Genomic DNA, 26,049 nt, shown 5'->3' with positions numbered 1-26,049 from the left:
TAAAATAAAATATCCGTATCAAAATAAATTTAAGAGGAAATGCATTTCAAGAATGCATATTTAATTACAAATTATTTTTGTAGATTTTTTAAAAATGCCGATTAATGTGGAAATGAGCCAAACTGAACTTATGAACTAACAATGAACACATGAGAAACTGATGTGGTTTGCAAATCCTGCCTAAGCATCACTCTGTTGCAGGGTTCTTTTGTGGTGGATTCTTCTTCACTGGAGGTTTTTAAACACAGGTTGCATGTCAGGTATTCTTTAGCTGTCATTCCTGCATTGCAAGGGGCTGGACTAGATGGCCCTTGGTGTTCCCTCCAGACTCTACAATTCTATGATGTTCGTGTTTTGGAATTCTTCTTTTTACCCAAAGGAAGTATTTTAGTCTGGATTTCAGCCAATCCGAATTATTATCTGGAAGTTAATCAATGACAAATTGTCACTACTGGATTAACAGCCAGCTGTTTTAAAATAAACAACATGCCATGGGAAACTGCTACTGACATCATTTCCCAGCTTAACAATAATACTAATAATAAGAGGCTGTGGCAGTAGCAACAGGAAGATGTGGGAGATTAGATTTTCTTTTGCTATAATGCTGACTGTCGCCTCTTAGAATTTCCTAAGAGGAAGTGGGAGCTTGCAATGTACTTCAGATATTTGGGCATCATGTTAAGCAGCTGTCCCACATTCACTCCTGTGTGACAAACTGAACATCTGCTTCAACCATCCCTCTCTCATGGTAGTCGTCTGCAATGCTGAAGTCAACACAGGGAGAGAGGAAGCTGCCTTATAATGAGGCAGACCATTGGCCTGTCTAGATCAGTACAGTCTGCACAGATTGGCAGTGACTCTTCAGGATTTTCCGACAGAAGACATACTGAATCCTGTGTGAGGATGTTGTGGATTGAACCTGGGATCTTCTGTATGCAATGATGTCCTACCACTGAGCTACTGCCCTTCCCTATGAGAAATGATAGAGGTGCCCCCTCCTAAGTTCACCCGATGTTAGATGGATGGCCCTAATGCTAGGTAGGGTGACATTAAAGCCAGTTTGGGATGTCGTGAAAAGAAAACAAATTATTCTATATTTTGTTGTTAAGAGCATAAGAAGAACCCTTCTGGATCAGACCAAGGGTCCAACTAGTTCAGCACTGTGTTCTCACAGTGACTAACAGGTCTCATGGAACCTGAGTGCAACCACAATCCCCCCACCACCTCATGATTCTGTTATACTGAGGCATACTGTCTCTGATCAGAAGGTCAGCGGTTCGAATCTGCACGACGGTGGTGAGCTCCCGTTGCTCTGTCCCAGCTTCTGCCAGCCTAGGAATTTGAAAGCACACCAATGCAAGTAGTTAAATAGGTACCACTGCAGTGGGAAGGTAAATGACGTTTCCAAGCGCTCTGGCACTTGTCACAGTGTTTCCGTTGCACCATAAGCAGTTTAGTCATGCTGGCCACATGATCTGGAAAAGCTGTCTGCAGCCAAACGCCAGCTCCATTGGCCTGAAAGTGTAAATGAGCACCATACCCCAAAGTCAAACTCCACTGCACTTAACCATCCAGGGGTCCTTTACTTTTACCTTTGTGAGAAGAGATCTTAGGTTCATGATAGGTTTTTTAGGTGGGGGGCGGTCATTCTGGATGATGCCATGAGTTGCTTTCAATTCTTGTTTTCCTTTTTTTTTTTTTTTTAGAGGGGGGGATCCTGAGCCTAGGGCGGGTTAGAATCTAATGGAAGAAGTTGCCAAACTGGTCAGACAAGTTTCTTTGTAACTGTAGCTGGCCACTTAAGTGCCCTCATCAGCATCCCAAAAAATCAGCTAGGTTTCAGAAGCTACAGCTGTGTGATGGTGCCCTCCAGGTGGGCCTATCTTCCACCCCCCTGACCTAGCTGCTAGGTAGAAGAACAATAGCCAGAGTGTGTGTGAGAGAGCTCATCTGGAAACAGGCTGGAAGTTGGAGACACAGAGACATGCTTGTTCTGTGCCAGATCCAAAGCTATAACTAATAGAAACAAGATCTGTTGGTGTTAATGTTGTGAGCCCCTCCATCTTATGCTCATGTTGTATATATGTGCAAATAGAACCCTGTATCCTAATGGCACCACAGTCTCCACTAATCTTCCTTCCAAGGAAACAGAACCTGCGAAAGTTCTTGACACCTCTGGAGTCTCTCAATACTCTGAGATTGAGGTGGTGTGTAACAATATAGAGAGTGGCTGTTAAGATTTAAGATTTTGAATTTTAGTATTTTCTTTGTCTCAATCACTGCACAGGCTTCCGGGGTTTCATAGACTTGACCCTTCTTTCTTGTCCAAATCTGTTGCATTATGGCTGAGAAGTCCTTGTGCTGCTAAACTCTTAAACCCTGGCTCCAGTCACGGCTGGACCTTGCGTTTAGCTTTTCTGTATCTCTGTAATATTTGCGCCATGGAGAGTTTTTTAAGATGCTGAAAAGCCAGCCGTATCAACGCAGTGATATATGGTGCTGGTTTCTTGCTGATGTAGCTGCTGAACTTAGTATCCCTTCTCATGTGCTGACAGAGGAGTCTGAGCAAGTAGATAAAAATTGAATATATTGAAAAGTGCAAAACAAATTGAAGAATGAAAGTTTTTAAAAAATCAGTTCGGTCTACTTTTTGTTGCTGTTGACTTGCTGCTTAGAGGCAGAAAAATATCATCTTGCAGTAGCTGATGTATGAAGAGGAATGTTTAACCCTCTGAGTTCTAAATAAAGGCATGAGCACACGTCTTATAGTGTTACGATATCTTTCTTTAAGGGAAAGGGTTTTGGATTACATGATACGTGAGGGAAACCTTAAGACTTTTGATCCATGAAACCTTCCTGAGGTGATTGGAGCATCCAGGATAAGCACATGGGGCCTCTCCAGATTGGGTTTTCTGGTTGTAGTAGTGGTAGTTTTTACCAGGTGAATTCTGCTGGTGTATGCATAGGAACTAGCCCAGTGTCAAAGGTAGAATTTATGTTCTTTGCTTTACCCCTGTGAGCTTCTGGCTCCATCCACCACTGACATGCAGCTCTTGGAAGGTTGTCCAGAATGGAATGTGGCCCTTGACCTGAAGAGGGATGGAATAGCTCAGTTGATAGAGCATGAGGCTGTTAACCTCAGGGTTGCAGGTTTGAGCCCTACATTGGATGAAAGATTCCTGCATTTCAGAGGGTTGGACTAAATGACCCTCGTTATTTCTGGCTATGCAATTCTATGATTCTGTGAAGGTTCTCAATGCATGTTTTAAAACTAAAAACATCATGCAGAATTGTTTTCTTAAAGTCAACAAAGGTTGCCTGCAGAATCATAATCACATACTATATTTTTCTATGCCTGGTCAGCAGAGATGTAATTGGTCTTCACATGAACATTCATGACAATACATTACTGTTTTAGCACTTAGAATTGCGGGATTCATCCTTGCTGTAGCTGTTGGGAAATAACTAGGCCTTGAGGGGGAAAAGCAAGGTAAGAATATATCTCTCCTGGTTAACTGTAGGACTGAAGATGTAGAGTAGATGGAAGCCAAGGGAGATCAGTAAGAGACTGATGAGAATTATTTTGCACTGCAGCTGCCTGCTTGCCAGACTTTTGAAGCTGCTTGTCCATCTGTTGGCAGTTTTCTGTAGTGCCCTCTCACCTAACCAGCTGCAGAGTTGAGGTTCATTGGGAGGCTGCCGCATAGCCACTCTGTGAAGCAGCCAGCATTTGTCTTAGCCTTTGCTGCAGATGCTGTCACTTAAGTGGGTAATGGTAATAATAGTGTAATCATTTGTAGGAGCAAAGAAAAGATGGGTCTGTCATGGTTTTTGGAGAGTGGAGGAAGGAGAAGAAGGAGGTTGTATCATGGTTTGATGGTGGACAGATGTTGAGGTTGTATTCTATTCAGAGCAGATTCCACTTTAGTCACATCCAATACTGTCAATGGGTCTACTCTGAGTAGATCTGCCATTAGCTCACAACCATTAGAATCCAGGAGGAGCTGGCTGTCAGTGATGCATACAGTAGACGCAACAGGTGAGGACCATGTTTTGTAGGGCAGGTATAGTATCAGTCTCATGTTTGGGGAATACTGCCTGTGCGCAAGATGGAGCTGATGGAGTACAACAACTTCTAGAGGGATTAACCATCCCTGTAAACATAAGAACCTAACAAGAGCCTGCTGGACCAGGCCAGTGGTCCATCTAGTCCAACATCCTGTTCACACAGTGGCCAGCCAAATGCCTGTGGGAAACCTGCAAGTAGGACCTGAGGACTCTCACCTCCTGTGGTTTTTGGAAGAGCAATCAGATCATGACATTGCCAGTTAAATTTGGTTACATGGCAGCAATATCATGGAGGGTAATCTCAAAGCCTCCTTTCCATCAACATTTTGCACTAAATTGGAATGGAAGGACACTTCCCTATTGCCAGGGTAACTATCTTGCTATCCTGCTCTAATGGTGATATTGCCCACCAGTCAAGGCATGTTGATGACAGGGTGAAGACAGTGGGATCACTCTTCCCTTGAATCAATCCTTGAAGACGAATCCCTTGTTGTACCAAATAAAATGGATTCCACTTTGGTTCTGGCCACAATTGAAAATGCTGGTGATGACTGTGGTTTAGCACTTGAGTATTTATTTATTTATTCATTCATTCATTCATTCATTCATTCATTTTCTTGGATCTGTATTCCGTCCATCTTCCACCATGGAACCCAAGGTGACACAGATGTGATTCCCAGGCAGGTTGGTCATCAGACACTGACCAGAGCAAGACATACTTAAGCTTCAGCAAGGTGGTGATCTCATTTGCCTTCAGACCATATCCTGGAATATCTGAAGGACTGCCTTCTCCCATACAGGTTTGCTGACCTGGACATGGGTGGTACTGTGGTCTAAACGACTGAGCCTCTTGGGCTTGCTGATCAGAAGGTCGGTGGTTCAAATCTGCTTGACAGTGGTGAGCTCCCGATGCTCTGCCCCAGCTTCTGCCAACCTAGCAGTCTGAAAGCACACCAGTGCAAGTAGATAAATAGGTACCGCTGTGGCAGGAAGGTAAACAGCATTTCCGTGTGCTCTGGCACTCATCACAGTGTTCCATTGTACCAGAAGTGGTTTAGTCATGCAGTCCACATGACCTGGAAAGCTGTCTGTGGACAAATGCTGACTCCCTCAGCCTGAAGCAAAAGGAGCACTGCACACCATAGTCAACTTTGATTGGACTTAACTGTCCAGGGGTCCTTTACCTTACCTGGCTGCCTGTTGACATCATCTTTGGAAGTACTCCTAGGTGTGTGGGAATGTTCCTGGAAATATTTTGTGTTGGGACAAGGAAGAAGACCTTGGTGGTTGCACCTCAGCTTTGAAACTCCCTTTCAGTGGAATCTGGTTTACAACCCTTCTTTAATGACTTCCTAATTTTTAAGAAGACATTTTGATTTTAAAGGGTTCGTTTAAAGAGCTCTCTGGTTTTAACTGTCTGTGGATTTTGAATATTTTTTTATTGTTGCTGTGCTGTGTTAGGTCTTGTTATTATTTTAGTATTTAATAATGTTCTAAACTGTTAACTTGTTCTTTGTTAGCTATATTGAGATATGCTGGGGGATGGTGGGGTATAAAAGTTTTAAATAAATAAGAATAGAGTACAAAGAGCTATGTTTAGAATCAGGAAAACTGCTCCACAGATGAATGGATAAGTGCATGTCAATTTCACTCGTGACCATTTTAAAATCTATTATCTATTTCACGTGTGCTCATTAGCAAGTCTATTCCATCCTGTCTTCCCCCATTAATTTGTGATTTTGTTTGAAGTACACATCAAGATCCATGTTTGAGCACACATTTAATCACAAAATATTTTATCCATTTCTAAATATATTTAGTTGCATCCAAGTAAGTTTGACTTGGAGTAGACCCATTGGAATTAATTTTTTTCCATTCACTTCAATTATTCAGCTTTTAGCATGTCCGATGCCAGAGAGAACCTTTTATTCTAAAATAGTTTTACACCTTTTGCTACATTTTTTGAGCCAAGGCATGTGTCACAAAATTCAGACAAGTGTGAAATCTGAAGGACCATGGATTAGTCCGAAAGGTGTGAATTTGGTTGGCTCACTTAAAAAAATAAAATAAAAAGGTGCATGGAATGAAATTCTCTTCCATCCTTATACCAGGTAAAATAAATTGAAATTCATTGCATGGGCTTCCAGTATGCATACAACGACCATGAACTACCCAGACAAATTGAACAGCAAAATGCCTTGTTTGTTGAAACTTCATGGTCTTTCTTTTCCTTCCTCGGGCTTGTGAGTTTTGTCCAACACAGGGCTGCCTTAAATAAGCCATTACCATCAAATCCTGTGACTTATGAACAATTAATTTACTGTTGCAGCATCACCACGGGTTTCTGCAATATTTACTTGTGACTTGCATGATTCATCTAGCGCTGCTGGAGTCTAAGTGCCAGTAAAGGAGCGAGGACACAGATGAGTTCAAATATATTCAATCTCTTGTAATATTGCCAAGGAATATTGAAATATTGTTTAGCTACACTAATATGCAGTTGGTCAGCATGTGGGGTTGAACAACAAGAGAGCAGCCATTTCATAGAATCATAAGGGTTGGAAGGGTCTCTTGTGGGAACTGTAGTGATGAAATCCTAAGAATTATGTTAGGGAATCCCCCACTTACGCTTCTTGGAACAACATTTCTTGGTTTCACTGTAGAAATGGAATTATGCTAGAGTAGTTTGAGACTGTGATGCAGATATGCCCGATGGTGTATTTTTTGATTTTGACATTGTTTGCAGTTTGATCATCGATCTAGGGATGACCAAATTCATCAATGTCAGTTTCTGACTTTTACTTTCCTAAGCTCAGTTCACCCCTTTTCTTCAGCAGTTCACAACATGCATGTTTGTATGCATTCCTTCTAATATATGCATTTTTGCAAGCATTCTCCCCTAATCGTTATGCATTATGTGTATCTGTGTGGGTGGGTGTGTAATTTGTGCACATGTACCTCTACCACAGGATTATTATTATTTTTGTACACCATTTTTTGTTTGTGGGGCAAAATTTTGAGTTGTGTATTGGTCTGGCAATTGTGAATTAGGTAGTTTCCCATTACAAGGCAAATTGAATGGATTTCTCCCCTGTCCTTACATCCCTTTCCTGCATAATACAAAATAATAATAATAAAAAAAATCAGCTGCTACAAGATCGTTTCTGCATCTTGCCAATTTTTCAACTGACATAGTTGTATTTAAGCATTTATATCCCTCTTAGAACCTAAAAATAATGAAAGTACATTAAGTTCTTTCCTCTTGACTCGGTGTCTTTCTATGCAGGGCGTTCCCTTCCAGCCTACAGAAATCATGAGTAAGCTGACCATGTACCAGAGCCAAATAGAGTTGCAATGGAACTTAACTCCCTTTGGAATTCCTGTACTTCTTGGTTTACTGTTAGATCTTTTATTCTCATCCCCTCTTGACAGCCACCTTTTAAAACTCCCGAGAGACCCAGCGTCAGAATGTTCATTTGAGGCCCTCCTTCTTCCTCCTGCACCCACGGTCAATAGCAATCCAGCCCCCAAACTAAAAGTGGGGGGGGGACCCTAAAAACTCACACAGTCCCTTTTAAGAATATATATATATATATATATATATATATATATATCACATGGAAAAAGTAGGTGAAGATTTTTTGTCTCTAAAATGCAAATATAGCAATTATATTGGGTTCACTAGAAATATATAAAGCAGTGTATCCAGAAAAATCTATCTTGTTGGAGCCCAAGATCAGAGATGCTGCTGGGGGCGCATTGTGATTAGCATGTGCTGCTGAACTACATTTGTGCATTGTGTGTGTGTGCGCGCACGCATGGGTGCATGCACAAGCTTAGGAGTCACATTTCATGACATTTACACTCCTCCACAGAGTAACATAACATCCTCAGAACTGGGGATTTTACAGCAATATGCAGAAGTGTGTTGTAATGAAAGCTTCATATCAGAGCCATCAGAAAACCTAACCAGTTTCAGTTTTTGTTTGGAATGATGAACACACCCACCCACCTACTAAGGGGGAAACAGATGCCCAAAGCATAGCATCCCTTGTTAAGTGTATCCTATTATGCTGCTGCATGTTTTCTGGCATAACCACCCATATCATCACATTGGCACATAGCTTCTCAGCGAAGGGGTCCCACATTCTAGAAGGATTTTGAACATCCTGGGAACATTGGTTCAGCACTCTATGGCAGGAGTGGCTAACCTGTGGTCCTCCACATGTTGCTGAACTCTGACTCCATAGTCTGCCCAGAAAATGCCAGGACCATCACGAAAACCCTTAAGCCATCATGGCTTCTCACTTTCTCATGCAGAGTCCTGAATTCCCATCTTTGTTGAGGCACACCAACAAATGACTTCACATTGGGGGAAGCGAAGGGAAGGAAGAATCGCTGGCTGAGACCTCCTTCTTTGCCACCCCCTTGGCTGCCACTCCTGGGAGCTGGAGAAGGTGGGGTGAAGGGAAGAGGGAAGAATTATGCCAGGTCCAAGGGAGGGAGCCACGCAGGCCAACTGACCAGCTGGCCAATGGAGTAGCAGCAGTAGTGGGAAGAGGAGAAGGAGGAAGGGGTAATGCAATGGAGCCACTTCTGTCACCACCACTAGTTCCGCCATGGGACACAGTGACTCTCTGGCCTGGTGGGCCCCCAGCCACACCATATAAAAACAAGGAGAAAGTGAATGAGGTCAGGTCTAAAGAGAAGGCTGTAGCTGGAGGAGACCCTGGGCAGGAGCAGGCTCTGGGGGGTGGGGAAGAGTGTAGCTGGTGGGGTGCAGACAGGTCTGTGGAGGTCTAAAGTTTGAGGGGTGTGGTGGGCAAGGATATCATGGGGGTTTGGAGTGAGTGCTGGAGCTAGCTGGACTTTAGGGTGGTTGTCTATCATGAAAAACTTAGATAAAAATATTAACATGAATGAACCTACCCACCTATTCTGGCAGTGATACTAATGTAGAATGGAATGGCCCTATTTTCATCTGATGAATGTTGGAGGCTATGTGACTCCCAGCAACCAGAACCTGCATGGTCGATGGTCAAAGATGATGGGAGTTGTAGTTCAGCAATATCTGGAAAGTCACACGCACCAGGGGAAGATGCGATCTTGGATGTTATCTTCAGTGAGAAGATATAGAGCAGCTTCAATTGACCTATGTGTTATAGTAGACCTTGAGCCTTGGGGGAGACCAGTCAGATCTTGGGGTACGCCAGCTGGATCCATTTTCTAATGCCTGCAAAGTCAAGCAAACAAACCACTTGTAGTTTCAAAGCAGTCATGTTGAATCCATAGAATCATAGAATCATAGAGTTGGAAGAGACCACAAGGGCCATCGAGTCCAACCCCCTGCCAAGCAGGAAACACCATCAGAGCACTCCTGACATATGGTTGTCAAGCCTCTGCTTAAAGACCTCCAAAGAAGGAGACTCCACCACACTCCTTGGCAGCAAATTCCACTGTCGAACAGCTCTTACTGTCCATTTTAAATGCATACTGTTAATGTATTTCTCTTTTTTTAAAAAAGTTTCAAAATACACATTATTTCAATGCATGTTGAATATGTTTTTGTGAGTTGTGAACTATGTCATAATATGTAGAGAAGTGTGAAATCTGATGGATCACTATAGTCCAAACCAAGCACCTGGGAGTTGGGTCAAATCAGAATAGCAAAGATCAAATTCTCGAAGCAGCTCTTATCTTTATGCAGACCCCACACCTTCCATTGATATTACATCTTTGCTGGAAGGTTCATCCTTGCTGGCTGCATGCTGCATTCCTTTCCTCTAGAACGGCCTGTCTTGCTTTGTTTTAAAAGCCAAGACAATGTTTTGTTTTTTGGGTTAGGAGGGGAGGAGAAAAAAGCAACAACACAGTTGCCCTACAGGATGCTGGCACATCGAAATAGACCTCAGCAGCCTCAGTGTGTGAAAAGGCTGGTGGTGCACAGCTCTTTAGAGTATATATATATATATATATATATATATATATATATATGCGTTTTATAACTGTATGCACTAGAGGCAAAACTCAGATTTAAGTTCTCAAGGCCCTGGGGAGGCAGCTGAATCTTAAAGAAGAACAACTCCTAACAACTTGCATTAAACATTTGAATATGCATCCCCAAAAGGCAAAAGTATACAAACAAAAATGAAGAACAGAAATGAGATGGAGATTCACCAGTGGCAGCTAACAAAACAAGCACAGGGTCTATTATTGCTCAGTCCTCCTGAGGGTTTTCCAGAGGCATCTGGTTGACAGTATACTTTGTAAGCTGTACTTCATGAGGTTTTGGTACAGTGGAGGCTGTTCTACATGGGCAAATGGGACCCTGCCCCAACTTCAGTTGACTCCAATTGTCATTGGCTCTGGCCAATGTTCATCTCCCTGTCTTTCCTACCAGTCCCAATCAGCACTAACAGCCACAGCATTGGTATGATCCAGTAAAGTAAGAATTCCTCCATGCTGAAGTGGATTAAATTCTAATTGGGCTTAAACTGGGTGAAAAGTTTGGTTCTAATCCAAAGTGGTTCAGGAGGCAGCCTCTAGAAAACTTGTCTGAAACTTCCTACTTTTGGATTTCACACCACCACAGCTATTTCATTGGGATATTATTTTCAGTAAGATATGCATTTCCTAGAGAACTGTTGTGCAAAATTCAGAGAATTGCAAACTTTGAAGGATGGCTGTGTTTCTGTTTGCACACTGTGCCAATTGGGTAAATTCAGTTTAAATGTGATCTGAATCAGGTTTCTCCCACCTCCACAGTGGAGTGCCCCAGTTTGGATCACATTGATTATATTCTGTCTCCCTATTCTAAAGACAAAATGATGATGAAAGGTGGAGCTTCACACCAAATAGTTTACTCTCAATATAGCAATCTTGTTTTTGAGCATTTTAATCCCAACCATTGCACTGTATAAACACACTTTCTTCAAAACAAGATGATCTGCTTCCATGTGGTGCCGGCTGCTTTGAAAACACCAAGCGTTTTGTTGCTTTCTTTTTTCCTTTACCTCCAAGACTCAAACAAACAAACAATATTATTATTACTTTTCCAGAGGGGTTGCTTGGTGCAGCATAGGATATTTTCAGACTGGCTGTGTAATGTTTTGGGAATGTACTAGGACGTCTGTTTCTCATAACATGGCAGTGAAACCTCCCAAAGCATGCCAGCTCAATGATGTTCTGAATGTCTGTTCCAAGGGTGGTGGCTTGCAATGTTCAGCTATATAAGCTAAAAATAGGATGCATTGGAACCTGGAATGCAATAATGCTTTATTTTTATTTTATTTTAGTGAGAGGATGAGTGCTTTAAAAGAGTGAACCTCTAGGCACTAAGAAGTGTGAGGCGGGGAGGTCACTTAAATCCTTGATATGATTTGATTAGATGGAACCTAATCCATACAAAATGATTCATAGTAGTACTTGTTTTTGAGTTTTACAAAAAGGTAGTATACAGCTGTAGCTGAGAAAATGAGCCGGGGACTAGTAAGAACTAGTTAAAATCTCTCCTCCTGTTCTTTTATGGTGGGACAGGAGGAGGAACATTCCAGTGGTTGGAGGGACCTGAAGCAAAGTGGGTGAGACAATGGAGAATAATGTAAGAAATATAAAAACATAAGAAGAGCTTGTTGAATCAGGTCAGTGGTCCATCTGGTAAAGCATCCTGTTCTCACAGTGGCCAACCAGAGGCCTGTGGGAAATTCCCCAAAAGAACCAGAGCAAAAGAGCACTCTCCTCTCCTGCAACTAGTATTCAGAAGCATTTACTGCCTCCAGCTATTAAGGCACATAGTGATCATGGCTAGTAGCCTTTGATAGACCACCAATTTGTCCAGTCCTTGTTTCTCCAATACTATGGAGAAGTACTTTCTTTACTCTCTCCTGAATGGATGACTCCTCCCTTTGGACTGTAGGCAACAGCACACAGAAGCCAAAAGTGTCTGTATCTCTTTACATCTCTCCATCCTGGCCAGAAAAAAGCAGTCCATGAGCTGAAGATTCCCCACCTCAGGCTTAATGAAAAGCACCCACAGCTTCACTCCCTGGTGCTTCTGGAATTGGAGAGAGGGATGAACCCTGCCTGTAGCTCCAGAAAGCGGTTCCTTGGAGGAAATAGTTCAAGACTAAATGGACAAATAGCCTGGCTTAGACTGCATTCCTGACACTACTTACCTGGAAATAAACCCTATTGGATTCAATAGGACTTATATTAGAGTAGACACTGTTTATGAGTCAGTGAAGTGTAGTGACCAGAGTGTTGGACTAGGGCCGGTGATAGTGGGATTTAAATTCCTGCTTGGCCATGAAGCTCACTGGGTGGCCTTGGATCAGTCACTGTCTTTCAGTCCAACCTACCTCACAGGGTTGTTGCATTGTACACAACCTTGATCTCCTTGGAGAAAAGGTGTAATATAAATGTAAAAGTATTGTAACTTTTTTTTAAAAAAATGATTGCAATGTTAGCAAGTCAATAGTAAGGCGGGTTTAATGGAAGGCACATACCTGATTGGTAAGGCAAAAGCTCTACATGCAGAGATCCCATGTTCAGTTGCTGGCATCTCCAGGACTCTGGGAATAGGTTCCACCTGATAATCAGGATAGCTGCTGCCAGCCAGATTAGACAATACTAACTAGATCAGGAAGAGTGAACCAGCTACTCTGCAGATGTTGCTTGACTCCAGCTCTAATCAGCTCTGTGCTGGCTAGGACTGGTGGGAGTTGGAGTCCAGTGTCATCTAGAGGGCCATAAATTCCGCACCCCTCAACAGAGAGCAGCTTCATATGTCCATAGCCTAGTGCAGAAGTATAAATGGGTGTCTTTGTAAAGATCCAATCATACAACTCACCTGAATTATGAAGGGGAGGAAAGTCAATCCCCATGTGCTTTATTATTTTTTTTACAGCGTTCATTTTTCTTAATGCCAAGGTTTATTTCTACTCTCTCCTAGCCTCCTGTACAAGGTGCGTCACTGCTGTCTCGAGACAGCAAAGATATATCTCCAGTGTGTTTGGGGAATAGCAGTTAGCGGAATGTCATCACCTGTAAGGGAAGCTTTAATATTAACATTTTGTTCTTGCTCAATAAACGGGGAATGTATTGATGACTGGCACATTAACAAATGTAAAATAAAGTGGGAGTAGATGGTATTCAAATCCTTTCCTTGTGCTTGATTTACTTCAGCTTACAGCTCTTAAACCCTAGGTTCATTATTCCGAGAATGTACTGGAAATGGTGTCTTGTCCGTGCAAGAGAAAATGCAAAAGGAAATTAATTGATTTCAGAATAAATTTTTCTGACAATGGGGTAAGAGGCAGCAGTTGGGCCTGAACATTAAGGATTTCAAATGCCATTTTTTGGCTTTTGCAGTGGTTTCTGAGTAGTTTTCTGCCACCTCTTGTTTCCATTCCCCCTTTCGTTGATGCATTTGCCAAAGAAGAAGAAGAAGAAGAAGAAGAAGAAGAAGAAGAAGAAGAAGGGGAGGAGCAGGGAGGCAGAGACCTGCATCATGTGCTGTTCTACCCCAATAGTTACACAGTGACCTGTGAGCTAGCATAGACCCATTTTGCACATAATGCTAATCCAGGGATGGGCCCACTTCAGTCTGGCAGGCCATTTACCCCAAACTGCCCCAATTGCCGTACCTAGAGGCAGGTAAACGCATGACTGTCATAATGATGAAGTCTGTTTTTATTTTTTTTAAAATTAAAACCACTTGCAAATCATTTGCAAAGGTGAGCCCCTTTCAAGTTGTTACATATCACCACCATTTCTTACCCTTTCTTCACCCTAACACAATATTAAAAGCAGTTAAAGACAATCCCATGGGAGTGTAGGGATCTGGACCACTGGCCGGATTCAGTCCTGCCCCCCCCCATGGTAAGCCAAGCCATGAATGCATGAGAGGGGGGGCTTCCAGAGAGAAGAATGTGCTCCCCACTGAGTTCTGCTACTGTGCTGCAGAATGCTAAGCGACAGTTTAGCTAAGCATGTCATCCAGGCCAGGAACTGTAAACAAATTTACAGCAGTTTCATTTTTGTAGGAGCTTGTAGGGTTGTGGTGGTTATTTTTAAAAAAGAAGTTTATAACAATCACTATCTCATGTGGAAATGTAGTGAGCTGCACTTAAAGGTTGGAAAAAAGAGAAACCAGGAAAAGCTGAGTTTTGTCCTTTTCTGGAAGTGTCACAACTAGCAGCAGCAGGAATGGAGCTTAGCTTCCCATTCTGTACTCCAAAATCTGCTTTAATGACCCAAAATACACTCCATAGATTTAAAACACTCCATAGATTAAAAGTATATCTGACCCACCTTTAAAAGATATGATTTCCCCCAAAGAATAATAGAGACGCTTGTTTTTTAAGGGTGCTGAGAATTATAGCTCTGTGAAGGAGAAATGATAGTTCCTAGGATTCTTAGAGGGGTGTCATGTGATTTTAGTGTGGGTTGGATGTGTTTGAAATATACGTCTGCTCTCCACAGGATGTGAGGACATCACCAGATGACTGGCTCATACTTGCCTTGGTTGTATACTGGTCAGAGGACACTTGCAAAGCTCACCTTGCTTACAGATCTTTCTGGAACCTTTCCTGGGAGATGTGACTGAGCCTCTCTCCTCACAGTACTCTATAATGATACCCCTTTATAGTGATACACCTTGCAAATTGTATTAGGTAATTTCCCTGACTTAAGAGCGTAAGTACTTAATATAGCTCCAAAAAGCTCTGGGTTTATTTTTAATATTTTTTTTTTTAAAAAAGCAAAGTGACACCTCTTAATTTAAACCTAATTTTAATTCCTGTAATGCCACTTGTAATAATGTCTAAAGTCCTCAATATTAATTTGACTGGAAAAAATCCAGAAGGACTTTCGATTTTTTCTCATTAAAAAACATTATAGATGTCTTAATTAAGCACTGTTATTAATGGTAATATTACTCAATTTAAACCTACACTAAGATGCCATTACCTCCAGCATGATTAGTCAGATGAGCATCGCCACGCAAGGGTGCACACCACAGTTGTGAATGCCTCCAGGTCCCCAGTTGTCCTAAATCGATGTAGGTCATTTGGGAAGCCCTTCCAGACATCATAATGTTAAGTCAGTTGAGGATGAGATGGCCATTTTTGCTATTTATAACTACGGCTCCTGGTTGACTCTCCACCAAAAGCTGTGTGTGTTGCTCAGTGATACAGTACTCAGTGCAGTGGCATATTACTATTATGTCAGGTGCTGAGATCCACAGAGGAGGTTCTCTTGGTAGTTCCACTGCTCTCAGGAACTCAGGGTGTGTGGCTTGCATAGGTGCTGGCTTCCTGGAGCCCCAGGTGCCTAAGCACCCACAAATTTTCCCATGAAGGGGCCAAACACCCACAAATTTCAGCTCCAGGGCCACGCACGCTACATGGCACCCACAGTCCCAGGCATCCACGGTTTCAGGGCCAAGCTGGCACTCCTGGTGGCCTGGGAAAGGGCATGCTCTGTGACAGTTGCCCTCCTCACAGAGATGCAACTGGCACCTTCACTCTACAGTTTTCACCATATGCTGGAAGACAAACCTCTTGGTCTTGGTCTTTGACATATGACACATTGTAGGAGCCACACTATTATTGTGATTTTTTAACAACTGTTTTTATATAGTATTTTAAATTCTTGTGACCCACCCTGGGTGAAGGGTGGTTAATTAACAACAACTACAACATTAACATTTATTTGCCTCTTTTCCCATGAAAAGTGACTCACACTTTTTACGACTTACAATAGAGGAGGAGGAGGAGTTTGGATTTGATACCCCGCCTTTCACTCCCCTTAAAGAGTCTCAAAGTGGCTAACAATCTCTTTCCCACTTCCTCCCCCACAACAAACACTCTGTGAGGTGAGTGGAGCTGAGAGACTTCAGAGAAGTGTGACTAGCCCAAGGTCACCCAGCAGCTGCATGTGGAGGAGCGGGGACGCGAACCCGGTTCACCACATTATGAGTCCACTGCTCTTAACCACTGCACCAAGCTGGCTCCCAAGAAGCATTGAAACCAAACAAATGAATAAGAGTAAAACAGTAACCTACAATGCCTCTCTAGAAATATGGTCCCATCTGCACTGTGCATTCAAAGCAGTATCATACCACTTTAAAAGCTCATAACTTTCCCCAAAGAACCCTGGGAACTCTAGTTAAAAAATGAAAATGCGGGGGGGGACCCCTTCACACATGTTCCTGCACCTTAACTTTTGTCATTCCTGTTCAGCACTTTTACACTTAATATAGGTCTCTACGGGCAAAAGCTTTGAGTTGCTGCCACATCAGCTGCAGTGCAATGCTCAGCAGCTTTAATTGGGCAGCTCAAGTGGCTTAAAATGAGTGGTTTATGACTTGCCATCGGGGTATATGGCTTCATTTTAAATAGCAAATGCTTCAGTGTTTTGAAATGATTACGGGAAACCCAAGGGCCTAAGTGGGCCTGAATGAAACACAGCGAGGTATTTTGATACATTTTATCATCCTTTCCATTGAAATTCAAGGCACTGATTCCATGAGAATGAAAGATGAGATGTCTCTATAGCAGTCTTTGTACATGCTGACTAGGAGGAAAAGTAGACCAGAACAACAAGAACTGATTAGAATACCCTCTTTTTTAGAAAAAAAAAATACAGGTAGTGAACAGTCATGTCTCTACCTATGTTAAAATGTACAGGTGTGCGGGAAACTGTTTTCCAAGGGAAAAGGGCAGATGACTGTCTAACAATTGGCATATCAGCTAGCAAGGAGTTCTCAGACTGTTACAGACATTTTCCTATGTTTGCTGATGTGCATAATAGCATGTTCTGGAGGGTCCCAGAGTGTGAAAAGTAAAAGGCACTTAATAGCTTTTGCTTTAATAAATCATTGGTTTAAAAGAGGCATCATCCCGCTATTAGAATGCAGTTTTGGAGGGAGGAAAAACTTCTTTAAAACTGAGCATAATGTTGTGTATCATCGTGGAACATCTGGCTGCCATTTCTGGCAACAGCTGTTTAGTACCTGAGATCTAAACTAAACAAGATTTTATCCATTGATGGTGGTGTTAATTTTCCTGGAAGTATTATGTTCTTACTGAAATATGACAGTCAGTATGTCTCTTTACGTGAAGAGTTTCAAATAAACAGATTGATATCAGCTCCACAGTGAAATGGACATCATCGGAAGCTGATGAACTCTCCTTCACTGGAGGTTTTTAAGGAAAGGTTGCATGGCCATCTACGGGGATGCTTTAGCTGTGATTCCTGAATTTCAGGGGGTTAGACTAGATGCCCCTTGAAGTCCCTTCCAACCCTACAATTCTATGATGAGACATCTACTAATATATTAAGTGGCTGAACAAAAGAATATTAATAGCAAACCCCAAGGATCAAGAAGGCTCTCTTCAGAATCCCAGAGCCAACGACACTATCCCATGCATGTCTATTCAGATTTAATTCAATGGGTTTTTATCCCAGGTTAGCAGATATAGCGTGGGTGGCAAGCAACTGTGGCCCTTCAGTCCTCTCCCTCTGGCCCTCAGAACTTTTTCCAGACCACACACTCACTACCCCTGCTTTTTCCTACAAATGTTTTTGCTTGGAGTGGTATGTGTCCTTGAAATTTCTCAATCTCTCTTGGTGCCCTGGATGTTGGTTAGAGAGGAATGTGTGTAAAAACTAGCCTACTGTACAATGGTAGAATTTACACATTTGTTGCTCTACTCCTTTTTGCCTCTGGCCCCGCCCACCACTGGCCTGTGGCCCTGGAAGGCTGCCCACAATGGAATGCGGCACTCGGGCTGAAAAAGGTTCCCTGTCTCTGGACTATAGTATTGCAGCCTGAATTAATTTTGTGCTGGCTTAGCACCCCTTCCCCCTACTCCAAATCAAATAATTTCCTCTGATTTGCAATTGATTTGATTCACACCTATGTCCCCTTCCTGAAAATCAGTGTGTGGATCACACCACGGTTTTTTTTGTTTTTTTTTTAATAGTTTTATTTTATTTTATTTTAAAAATACAAGCAGCACATTACATTCCAAAGGTGCACACTATGTTTTATTGCTCTATTAATGTTGAAGTGAGATATAAATAACTTCTAGGAAAAAGCTGAACAACTGAGTTAAGACCATATTTTGCTTATTGAACTTGCAAAGGATTTGGATATATTTTCCGACTGAATTAAAGAACTAAATGGCACGAGGTGATATGAGGCTGATCCAGTCCTTGTGTGATGGGAAGAAACCATGGGAGGGAAAGTCCTTGTGCCAGGTCTGGGACTGGTGTTAAACTGATGTGGGCATGGCCTGGTGCAATATAGGGTATTGTGTGTGTTCCCTTCCTGCACCAGCTGTGATTCAGCCCCATCATTATAATTCTGACTTCATGTCTGCATTCAGACAGCACTTTATTCCACTTTCCTGACATTTCTTTACAAGATAATCTCCACATTTTATGTGATATTTCACATGGCATAAAACCCAGTTCTGGGAATCTGGTGGAATCTAGCAGAAGTTTAGCACTCATTTCAAGGTTAATTGCTTGCATCAAATGAAACAAAATAAAATCAACTGGAGCAGAGGATGAAATTTGGGGTGGTATCCCAACACACAGCTCTTTCCTGCCATTTTCATGGGTAAATCACGAGGGAACAGAAGTGTGCACGCAAAGCAGTGGTTCCCTGATAGAGTGGTACCACCCCCTGGGGAACAGTGGGATTACTGGGGCAGGGGGTGGTGCACTAAGAGTCAAGGGAATGGCTAGGGGGCGGCTGCACTGGAGGTATAAATGACTGTCAGCTTTTGAAACTCTAGCATCACTGGATCAAGTTCACTAATTTGGTTGAGTTACTTAATTAAACTAAATAGTTTTAATTGGATTTTGAATAAATGTGCAATTAATTGCTACTGCCTTGAATTTTATTGTGTTACTATCTTGGTGTGTCTTGCAAACCACCATTCTGAATAATGCTTTTTAATAGCATAGGGTAGGGGGCACTGGGGATGGGTTTATGGAACCAAGGGAGCCATGGCATGGAAAAATTTGGGAACCACTGGCATAAAGGGTGGTGGTGTGTGTGATGACATCTGCTGATGTCCAATGGTGTAAATGCAATTCAGTGTGACATGACTAGATTTTGATTTAAAAAGCCACAGATCCTAAACACAAAAGGTAATGCAAGATTAGCATATAGGGCAGAAGCATTTTAAGCAGGAAAAATAACACAATAATCCCCACACCTGAATGCTCTTAAAATCTTCACCAGTGGTGATGGAATGTTCCTCAGGGATCTTCCACTGCTAAATCTGACATGGTCTTATTATCACCTGTCAGATCTTGAACATTTATTTATCTATTGATTTCCCAAGTTTCCTTCCTCCCAAAAGAAGTTCAGAATTTCTCTGGCGGTGGTGAGGGCTGTTCCACTAGGGCAAATGGGTCGCTGCCCCATCAACCTTAACCTGCCCTCAGCCAGCCCTCACCTGCTCTCCTGCTTATTTACTCCAGGGCGTGGAAGCACTGCCCTATTAGCTTCATCCCCCTTGGTCTAAGGTGTTGCCCTTGTATAACTCACCAGAAAAGAGGATGGGGACAATACTAGAATTAGTACGGTCTGCCTGGCATTGGGTCTCCGGCTCCACCTACTGCTGAACTCCTTAATTTCTGCCACATCAGTCTCAAAGGGCACAACACACCATTGTTGTTGTTTAGTCATTTAGTCGTGTCCGACTCTTCATGACCCCATGGACCAGAGCACTCCAGGCACTCCTGTCTTCCACTGCCTCCCGCAGTTTGGTCAAACTCATGCTGGTAGCTTCGAGAACACTATCCAACCATCTTGTCCTCTGCCATCCCCTTCTCCTTGTGCCCTCCATCTTTCCCAACATCAGCGTCTTCTCCAGGGAGTCTTCTCTTCTCATGAGGTGGCCTAAGTATTGAAGCCTCAGCTTCAGGATCTGTCCTTCCAGTGAGCACTCAGGGCTGATTTCCTTAAGAATGGACAGGTTTGATCTTCTTGCAGTCCATGGGACTCTCAAGAGTCTCCTCCAGCACCATAATTCAAAAGCATCAATTCTTCAGCGATCAGCCTTCTTTATGGTCCAACTCTCACTTCCATACATCACTACTGGGAAAACCATAGCTTTAACTATACGGAATAAATATTTTTGAGATATATTTTTGTTGCTGCAAAAAAATCTCTGATCTGGAACTTCTGCGGAGTAGAAATGAATGTTCCTCACCACAAGCATGAGTTTCAGAGCTTTACTGGAAACACTCATAAAATAGTTACAAATAAACATTATAAAATTACTCTTTAACAAACACATTACTCTTTAACAAACTGACAATGCACTCTCATCTTCATTTTAGTCCTTTATTCAGCCCAAGAACTTTCCTCTCTCTGATCCCAGAGAAAGAGAGATCCTGTGCAAACATCTTGCTTGATCACCATTGTGGAGCTCAGCTTCTACTGCTATTGCTCCTGCCTCCATCAAGATGCTGCATTCTCAAATTTCACCTCATGCTGAGAAAGATATGTTCAGGTTTCCAAAGATGAGTCATCAATTAGCCTTAAGCACTCTCCTTGTCACATTTACTAGAGACAAACCCCTTGTGCCTAATGCAAACTGCTCTGCAAAGCATTTTAAATACAATGCATTCAAACAGAACATTTTATGCATATTAAACTTATATTGTTAAAACCTTTCTGTCACCCATTCTGCATGAGAATGTAGGAAAGGTCTGGTGGATCAGGCCAATGCCTCATATGGTTCAGCGTTCTGTTCTCACAGTGGCTGGTGAAAAGCCTACAAGCAGGAATCATAGAATCATAGAATCATAGAATCATAGAGTTGGAAGAGACCACAAGGGCCATCGTGTCCAACCGCCTGCCAAGCAGGAAACACCATCAGAGCACTCCTGACATATGGTTGTCAAGCCTCTGCTTAAAGACCTCCAAAGAAGGAGACTCCACCACACTCCTTGGCAGCAAATTCCACTGTCAAACAGCTCTTACTGTCAGAAAGTTCTTCCTAATGTTTAGGTGGAATCTTCTTTTTTGTTTGGATCCATTGCTCCATGTCCACTTCTCTGGAGCAGCAGAAAAAAACCTTTCTCCCTCCTCTATGTGACATCCTTTTATATATTTGAACATGGCTATCATATCACCCCTTAACCTCCTCTTCTCCAGGCTAAACATGCCCAGCTCCCTTAGCCGTTCCTCATAAGGCATCGTTTCCAGGCCTTTGACCATTTTGGTTGCCCTCCTCTGGACACGTTCCAGTTTGTCAGCGTCCTTCTTGAACTGTGGTGCCCAGAACTGGACACAGTACTCCAGGTGAGGTCTGACCTACAAGCAATACTCTCCCTACTTGTGATTCCCAGCAACCTATGCTTCCGCCACACCCTCCAATTTCCCCAGTTTTCCAGGGACAGTCCTGGAATTATGATTTGATCCTGGAATGTCCCTATTTTCCCTGCCAGCTCCAGTGCCACCAAGCTTGGGGAGGCGGGTGACCCGGCGCTTCTCCCGATCGATGGCAGAGGCAGCAGTAGTGGCTGTGAGGAGACATCCTGTTGCTCCTCCATGGCCACCACTGCCAGCCTCCTCCCTTGGGCAGCTCATAGTGGCTGGTGGAGAGCAGGTGTGGAGGAGGAAAGGCTGCTGGCTCTGAGCGCTAGGCAAGGGACATGGTTGCCCTGGGCAGGAAGAAAGGAGGAATGGAGCTCAAGGAGTCTTGGTTGTTGTTTTTTAAATGCTTTGCGTGTCTGCATCTAATTTTTCCCCTTTCTAAAATTTATTTGTTGGTGTGTGTTTTTCATTTTGTGAATCTACTAAAGAATCAAATCAAATCGAGGTTTTCTCAGGATGGTGGCAGGTGTGTGTCCCATTGGTGAAGTGTTAGTGGCACTCACTCTTCTTCTAATAGGAAGTGCTCTGTGGGGGACACAAAAATGGGGGCTCCATTGCAGGGGAGTGATAAATGTCCCTATTTTCATCTGAGGAATGTTGCAGGGTATGGCTTCCTCTTACTGCCAAAGGAGAGCATAGCTACCATGGCTAGTCGCCTTATCATTTTCTCTGCCACACGGCTTAATTCAAATTGTCTCTTTTGCATTCAGTCTGTGTTAGGGCAGCAGCCCTTTTGCAAGCGAGAAGCAATGTCTGACTTGGAAGATGGATTAAGGTTTACCCTGCTTGACACACAAATCAAGTTGCTTTTGTATTGCTATAAGTGGTGCTGTGGAAAGGCAGGCTGTGAACTGTGACTCTGTCTTGTTTCGGCTTTGGGACACGGTGAGAAGAGGCTGGCTTTGAAAGCCTGTGCCCAAAGAAAGCCAATTTGGGGGTGTAGGATCCTTTCCTTTTGATGTTTCCTCCCAACAATGATTAAAAAGTCTCCCTCCTGGCTTTCTAATCCAAGCACACCATGCATCTAAATATATTTGTCACAGTGAAAGGAGATCCATGGCTCCACAGATGCTGTTTCTGATTTATCTCAGGCATGCTTAACGAGAAACGCTCCTTTACTCTCTCTCCCAGTTTGAATTACTGTGAAATGACATGTATATATATATATATACATAGAGAGAGAGAGAGACAGACGTGTGACTGTGTGTGTACACAAAAGCCCCAGCACTCTACCCATACATTGATTTAAATGTTTTGCGCTACATACTTTGAAGTGACAATATTTCATGTGGGTGACGGATGATGGAAGGAATATGTTCGGAGAGGGAAAAAAATAAGCAACATTAATTTCACATTTAATGCACTTAATGTTTGTTTTATGTTAAGAAACTGGAGGACAAGAATGGCATATTGGCCCTTGGACCTGATTAATTCTAAATAGAGGTTGCATTTCACTTCTGTGCGTAACGTTGGGTTTTCCCCAGCACGTGTCAGCATCTTGTTTCTGTGTTACAGTGTGGTGGAGTGGTTACAGTGTGGGAATTAGGACCTTGAGAACCAAGGTTCAAATCTTCACTTGGCTATAAAGCTCACTGGGTTACATTGGGCCAGCCACTGCCTCTCAGCCTAATCTGCCTCACAGGGTTTACTGTGGGGATTAGAAGGGGGGGGGGGGAGAACCGTGCACACCATCTTGAGCTCCTTTGAGAACGCCTGTCCCACCCAGAGAATTTGCCACACCCCAGCTTCCCTTTCCAAGAAGGCTCAGTTGGTTTTGCCCAGGGGAGGAGCTGGTGTGGCCACTAGTCGGGAGAGGAGACAACCTGGTTTTATAAGCTTGCATCTCCTCCAAATGGTGTGGTCCTTTCTTTGTAGTGTCTCCCATCTCAAGGCAACATGGGCTTTGTTAGTCCCCTCTTTAGAGAATGAGTAGGAATTTTGAGGGGAGCCCCTAAATGTTCTCAGGGGAGCACAACTAGTTTGGTCACACTGGGCACAGAGCCTCCAGGGCACTGCAACTATGATGTGGAATGGAAGGTGAGGGTGCCAAATTTGGTGATTCACAGGGCGCTACTGAAATTTGAGGCCTCAGGGTCCGTCACTGTCTGGACTCTCCTTTTTTGCCTACTTCATACTGCTGGGAGTCTTGTTTCAGGAGTGTCGTAGTTTGTTTTGGTTTAATTGCCTGTTAGTCTGGTTGGGAAAGACAGGTTAAGAGGGGTGAGATAGCCAAATGAGGTGTAATTGGGTTAATGACACGCTTGGTCACTCCACGCTTTGCAGGAATCATGGAGGGTGCTTTTTGGCATGCATGCTTGTGGTGGGATGCTGAGGTGGCAGGGCAATGGTGTACTTGTCGAGCTCTTATACGCAAGGTGTTCAGAGCAAGGAAGAAGGATCCCTTCCAGTCCCTTTCTTTGAAGACATGCCTGCAAATGTGCTCAGGTGTAGGGAGGAACGTGATCCCTCATAACATAGGGAACTTCCCTACTCCAGCAGCAATACAGTTGCATCTTATGTGGGGGGTTCGTTCCAAGGGTTCCACATATTTGCAAAAACATGTATACTCAAACTGCCCCCGTGCAAGTATGGCTAGCCTTCTGGAGCTTGTGTGCTGAGCAGGTCTTGCCCACCAAGCAAGACTGAGTGCTTGTAATGTTTCTAGGGGTTGCTCATGCGTAAGCCGGTGCAAACACCTGGCTGGATCGCCTGAGTGAACCTTTTCTGTCCGGACAGCCACTCACCCGTGGCTGTCTCAATCGCTGGCAGAATCCGTCAGTGGGCGTTTCTTAAACTTCTTCCAGCAAAGAAGCTCTTTGACGCCTAGTCGTCTCCTAGTCTCTCTGCACAAAAGCCTTCTGCACAAGGAGGACGTAGGCAGCAGAGGACCTCTACTCTCCCCGTTGGTCCCCGGCAAGGAGTCATGGGACCGCCTCGCCGCTTCCCCAATCTGCCCCCCTTCTCCACTGGTGCTACGCTGATTCTCTTCCCCAGAAGATGGGCTGCCTCTCCCAATCCCGGGACCCTCTCCAGAATCCCTCTGGATTTTGCTCTCTCCCTCTGGCACTGATGGCAGTTCCCTGACAGTGCTTAAAAGCTCTTTTTGTGTCTGGAAAACCCAGCAGGAAAAAAGCTTTGAAGCTCTCCTGCCTTGCTTGCTGAATCTCAACCAGCCAACCTTCAACCAGGTATGATCAAAATCACACAAGTTGAATGTGTGTAAGATGTGATCATATTGCATATTCCTATTTAATTAACCTGGCTGTTGTTGTTGCTGCTGTTGTTGTTTTACATATACTCAGAGTTGTGTTTTACATTAATATAATCTTTGTCCAAAGTTTGTGTCCTATATCGGCTTTTGGGGTGCGGTGGTCAAAAGGTGGGGTATAAATGCAAGTCAGGAAGTGGACTTATTTGTAAGGCTATTAGTTAACACTTTGCTCGGAACAAGCTAGAAATTAAATTAAAATAAATCCATTTAAGAAAATGGTGCACCGCTCCACCAACCTCACTGGCCTCACCAGCTCTCACCTGCTTGCCTTCCCACTTACAATAAGTCCAGAGAGTGACACTGTCTGTTAGCTTCCTCCTCCCCCTTCTTCTTTGTATTGCCCTTGTAGAACTCAGCAGGGAGGAGGATGGGGGCTAATCCAGAATCAGCTGGCTCTGCCTGTCATTGGCTCTAGTGCCACCTGCTGTTGGTCTCCCTGCCTTCCCCCCTGCCAGTTTCAGTGGACACCATCTGCCACTGGTACATATCAATACAAATCCAGAGGTTTTCTTTTCCCCAGCCGTAGCAATCAGTGTCTGAAACTGATGAAGACATCCCTTTTTAGCCTCATACATTTCATGAGAAGAGAACAAGCTGAAAGCAGTGATTTAGCCTCACCTACAGTAATTCTCCTTCACCTTTATTTTCCATCTGTGGCAAGTAAAATTAGGTCTGCTGAGTGACCACAAATTTACTATCTTGCATGGGCAGATCCATTCACCCCCGGTGGCAAGCATTCAGTCAGTCCTGATAGATGGCCAATTTTGTGGTAGCAAGATCAAAAAGCCAAATGTGCAAGGGCATTGCTTGTTTTGGCACCTTAACAAGTACTTAACAAATGGATGCCAGGAGGCGACTGAGATTAAATTGTAAAATCAGCAGTTAGTCAAAAGGTAGGAGGAAGCACATTTTCTCTCTCGAAAGGTAAGTGAGGAAAGTCAGCATATGGATTTTTTTTAGAGGGTAGGAAAAATGTTTTAAGTGCAAGAGATGAAGGATTGGTGTATAGGTACACGAAATGGTGTGAATTGCAGAGGGGGAGAGCACAGTTGCACTAAGTCTCTTCAGGCATCTGGCTGGCCACTGTGAGAAGAAACTGGTGGAATAGATCAGTGGCTACTGGACATTATGGCTGTGCTCTGCCTCCATTGCTGGAGGCAGAAAGCCTCTGAATACCAGTTGCTGATAAATTACAAATGGGGGAAATGCTTTTGCACTCAGGTTCTGCATTGCATTTACATTCACCATCACCTGTTTGTTTTATCATAACAAAGGGTCAATGCAAAAACTATTGGGAGCTCTG

The 26,049-nt window shown here is 43.3% G+C and overlaps 1 protein-coding gene across 2 annotated transcripts in view; it reads left to right on the top strand.

Moving 5' to 3' along the window:
* CDH13 (cadherin 13) overlaps positions 1-26,049 on the top strand; it is a 671,873-nt gene that overhangs the window by 85,189 nt on the left and 560,635 nt on the right. The window lies entirely within an intron of this gene.

The sequence above is a fragment of the Podarcis tiliguerta genome (genome assembly GCF_965153285.1).
Source record: "Podarcis tiliguerta genome assembly, chromosome: 8".
In the NCBI taxonomy this organism is placed as follows: domain Eukaryota; kingdom Metazoa; phylum Chordata; class Lepidosauria; order Squamata; family Lacertidae; genus Podarcis; species Podarcis tiliguerta.
This window is presented reverse-complemented; position numbering and strand designations above follow the sequence as displayed.